The sequence below is a fragment of the Furipterus horrens genome, unplaced genomic scaffold, assembly GCF_987537825.1.
Source record: "Furipterus horrens unplaced genomic scaffold, mFurHor1.1.pri manual_scaffold_6, whole genome shotgun sequence".
NCBI lineage: Eukaryota > Metazoa > Chordata > Mammalia > Chiroptera > Furipteridae > Furipterus > Furipterus horrens.
This window is the reverse complement of record NW_028327176.1, coordinates 8874926-8879976: the sequence shown is the minus strand read 5'-3', so window position 1 is coordinate 8879976 and position 5051 is coordinate 8874926.

Below are 5051 nucleotides of genomic sequence, written 5' to 3'. Positions count from 1 at the left end.
AGATGACTAGGTGTTGTAAAGAAACAGTAAGGGATAGGGGAGGGGATAAGAAGAGGCCCAGTCAAGGTAAGAAGATGAAAAATTACAAAAAGCAGGAAAGAAGGATTGGTCCATGTGAAACCTACCTGGGTTTGCCCAATAGTGCTTACCGAAGTTAGGGTCCTCCCTTCCACAGAGCCTGGGAGTTGGGGTCCTGACATCAGGTGTTGCCTGAGACAAAGAGGAAAATGTCTGACAGCCTGTGGGTTTCTGGGTAGGCATTACGATTGGGGCTAGAGTTACCTTACAGATGGTGCCGCTGAGCTGTTGGAAACTATGGCAGCGTCTTATCCATGTTTTCATAGGCCAGACTGAGGCCTAGTCAAGAAAGGGCCCAGAGGAGCCTGGCTCGTGTGTGGTCAGGGAGAGAATCTTGGTCAGTGGGCGGCATGCGCTGAGATATAGAGGCTTGGAAGTTCTCAGTGAATGTGGAGAATTGCAGGTGATCCAAGGCAATTAGGTGCATGGAGCGGAGGTAGGGTGGAGCCAGGATATGAGGCCAGAGAGGTAGTTCAGGTTCAGTTTTTGGAAGACTCTTCGGGGTTCCCTGATGGAGGGATGACTGCTGTCCTCTGACATATGGATTCTGGTCACGGAGCTGTAGCTACTGATTGTAGGAAAAATGTGAAGAGTGTACGATACCTAAGCTAGACTATCTAATTAAATACTGCTCTTTGTTTATTTCTCTACTGTTCTGCATGGACTCTTAGCAACGCCTTGTTGAAAACTCCCAGTAGAATATTAGCTGTGATACTGGGAAGTAACGGAGGTTGTGAGTCGTGACCCTTCTGGCAGTAGGTGATGGAAACCCAAGTCAGCACAACAGGGAAATCCAAGGACTGGGCTGAAGGCATGTCTGGATCCAGAGTCTTTAACAAAGCTATTTCTATTACCATACTTTGAGCTTTGATTTTTTTTTTAATTTTGTATTTATACATCTGTTTATTTAATTTATTTTTACTTTATCCAACAATGTGTTTCCTCATGTGTATAAAGATGATGGTCTTAGTAAGCTCCAGGCTTGCATAATTTTTATTGCTTGGGATTTCTGAATAAAAGAGTGAATTTTTATCCTAGAGAAAGTAAATTAACTCTCATTGTTAACATTGACTTATTCTGTTTGAGTGATGTGTTTATTCTTGTCAAAGGGCAGGATATTGTCACTGGCCACCCTGGGTCACTCACACAGGTGAGGGCTGGGAGAGGGCACCATGCATGTCACACCAGCTGACACAGAGTGGGGGAGGGGCGGTTTCTCAAAGGAAAAGCAGAGTGCTGTTTCAGATGAAAGAGGATCAAATTCTGGGTCAGCAAAAATAAGAACTGACTATTGCAAAGCATCCTTTCTTGTCCTTGGGCCAGAGCATAAGGACGACATACCATACCACAGAGACCAGCACGATCATGACGTCATGGCAGTGGGAGTTAGCATGGGGAAGTTAAATGACGGAAGGTGAGCGAGAAGTTGTGCATTCTGGAACTATCTAGACTCTCTTTCCAAGAATTTACCAATGTCCAATTAAAAAATACAGAAAAGCATTACCAGCAGTTACACTAGAAACCACATGTAATCTTTAAAAAATATTGGCTAAATATTATACAGAGCACATCTTCAGTTTGCCCACAGGTAAAGGGGCCATATACCACCATGGGGATTTTGCAATGGACAACTCCAGAGGTGTCATTCCTATGGACTAATTCCTTATAGGGAGACCCACAGAATAAATATATATGAATACACACACACACACACACACACACACACACACAAGTACATTGTTTCAGAAAACTGTTCATGCCTACAAAATCTCTCACAAGATTACCCTTAATTATCACAAAAATACTCTAGAATCTTTCTGTTTGAAGAGTGATCCACAGATCAGCAGCATCAACATCATCTGGGATTGTCTCAGAAATGCAGAATCTCAAGCCTGGCCCCAGAAATTGAAATTTGTATTTTAATAAGATCCCAGGTGATTTGTGTGCACATGAAAGTTCTAGAAGCACTTTTGTAAAGCACCCTCTCTTCTGTACCAAACATTGTCAAAATGCAATTGTCGAAATTCAAAAGGATGAAAAGCATGAACAGGCATGAATTTTGGAATAAGACAGATCTGGGTTCAAATTCTGGCTCTATGACTTTGAGTAAATTTCTTACCATATCATGTGCTCTGTAAATATTAGCTCGGTTTTTCCTCATTCTTACCTAAATCCAAGCATGCTGAGACAATGTGACTTGGATTATATAGTATGTACAATATTTAATGAATAGTGAGTTACTAGCATGGGCAGACCAACACGTATTTGATATATTAAGCTCCTAAAACTATAGATTAATTAATTGCTGCAGCATAACCTAATCTAATTGGATTACTATAAAATTGGTTCCAAGAGTGAGGATCACCTAAAAAACTTCATATATGGAGCCTTGGTTTACACATTAGATGGCAGAAAGAGACCCCTGAGGATGCTGATATTGGAAGTGGTGAAAACGATGATTCATGACATGTAACGAAAAATGTTCGGTGAAATATTTGCCAATAGGGATGTGAGAAGCAGATCATAAACTTAACGAAGTGATGGCTCTAGGAGGAGGGCTAAGGAAGAAGGATGTTAATAGCGTGTTAATAGTGGCAGCATTTGGTAGGTGATTATAAAAACACTATGAGCTCAGAAAAGACCGAGCCACTGGAAATGCAGAAATAATGTGAAAACTCTTGAAAGCCACCGAGCTCACCAAGAGGGTGTGCCACCAAACACCCATATAAGAAGGGGTCAAGAAGGGTGAGCGTGGAAATGGAGACCCCCTCAGAGGGTAGATTAGGGGACAAAGCGAACAAAGGACGAGGAAGCTCCCTGTGCAGAGGGCAAAAGCAGGGCCTAGTTAATGAATGTGGTCCATCCTCAGGTTACAGCTTCCAGAATATTCCCCTAATTGGATTTCAGAATTGTCAGTTCATTCATTGTCCTTTCCATGCAGTAGCATTTATATGTTAATCCACTTCTATTCTGTGATGGCATATTGCTTTTTTTAGTATTGCCTCTCTTGAGTCTTTGAATCAAGAGAAAAAAAAGGCCTGAAATGAATGCAGAAACTGCCGTTCATGTCCCTGATGTCCTGGATGTTGACACACTTGTGGATGAATCACTGAGACTTTGGGTTTTCTACTGTGGGAACAAAAGTGAAGCAATCACTTGATGGCCAGAGGCAGACGCTGTCCACACTGCCAGGGCTGACTGATAGCTGGTCCTTTTCCCCTTCTCAGTGCACAGGGAATTGCATTTATACTCCTTTCAGCTGAGGAGGACCATGTGGCTGCTTCTGACCAAGGAAACATGAGCAGAAGTGACAATTGCCACTCCGCGGCAGAAGTAGTACAAAGCCCATGTGAAATTGTCTACTTTCTCTTCTTCACTTCCACAAAGACCTGAGAAGGGGAGCCTCTGAACACCTGGGTCCTTGTGCTGATCAGAATCCCCCTCAGACTTGTGTTGGACATGACTGGTGAGCAGAGAAACAGACCTTTGTTGTCATAAACCCTGGGATTTCTGGGATTACTTTGTTACTACTGCATAATTCAAGACTACTTTGACAAATACAATGTCCTTTCCACAGAACTTTACAGAACAAAATCACTCTTCCAACTCAGGCTTCTCTGTCCAATTCCACATGGATTAAAAACTCTTCTAGGCCCTTCTCCCTTTCCTTTCAGGTTTGCCAATGGCAGCGCAGGCTATAGAGATTGTCACTGACTTTGAAGGATTGGCTTTGCTTTCCCAGGACTCTTCGATTTAACTAATCCAATCTGCTGGGCTAAGTTTAAATCGGGAGATGCTGCGATATGAGTCATTAGTTTGTAATAGAGAAATATAAAGAGGATCTGCCAAAACCAAGAAAACCGGCTGACTGAAACATAACTCTTTGGAAGGGACAGAGCAAATACCATTCCAATCACAGTGAACAACAAAGAATACAGTATCCCCCACTCCCTAGCAATAGAGGGGACATGGATGACAGACCAAGGGACCTTTGAGTACTTTGAAGTGGCCCTATTTTTAGGGTGGGTATTGGGAGCATTTGAAATGGAGTGGTTATAAAAATAAAGGGAAGCAAACTCAAGAACCACTTTAGTGTCTACCAGTTAGGCAATCACTTAGTCAACATGTATTTATTACTTATTATATGTCAGCAATAACAATATCAAGTGACTGAAATACATGATGTAAAGTTGTAAGGATTTTTTTTTTTCTGAGTCAGAGGCCATTTTTAATCAGAGGACAGAACTCTCCGGAAAAAAAACAAACTTGATTATTTATTCAAAGAAGTGCAACTTTTTCCAGACAAAAGAAATAAGATGGTTCCCTTCCAAGCCCAAGGTTCACAGCTCACACTGCCTGGAAGTTCTGAAAGTGATTACAAGAACCTATTGGTGATGGTGCCAGGTGGGAACTTTGACTTGTTGGAGGTATTGCTTTGTAAATTATATAAATGTCTAACCACTAAGCTGCACATCTGAAACTAATACGATATTGAATGTCAACTGCAATTAAACAATAAAAATTAAAAGAGAACCAATTAGAAACAAAGACCAAAAGAGTCCGGCTCCATTCATGTTACATGCATTAGCAAAGGTCTGGACTTGCTTGAGTCAAGAATCATTCGAACTGGCAGAAATCCATATGAAAATGTGATTCCACCGAGCAAGCTCTGGTTCCATGTGCACAGCCTAGAAGGGAACTGAAAAGCAGAGGCTCACTCCATCAAAGTCAGTTGGCCCATAGACACGGGCAGCTGTGAGGCTGCTCCCTCAAATTTCGTACCACACAGTGACCCATTCCTTCTGAGGCTGGGACCACGTCCTAGGAAAACATTGCCGAGATGAGTCACATACTTGCTGTATGAAGCCACTTGAGCAGACTGAACACCCACTCACACATCAGGCCCTCACTGAGCACCTGCTTAGGGTCCTGTCTCTACTCCAGGTAGCAGAAAAATGTGCCGGCTTTCTACT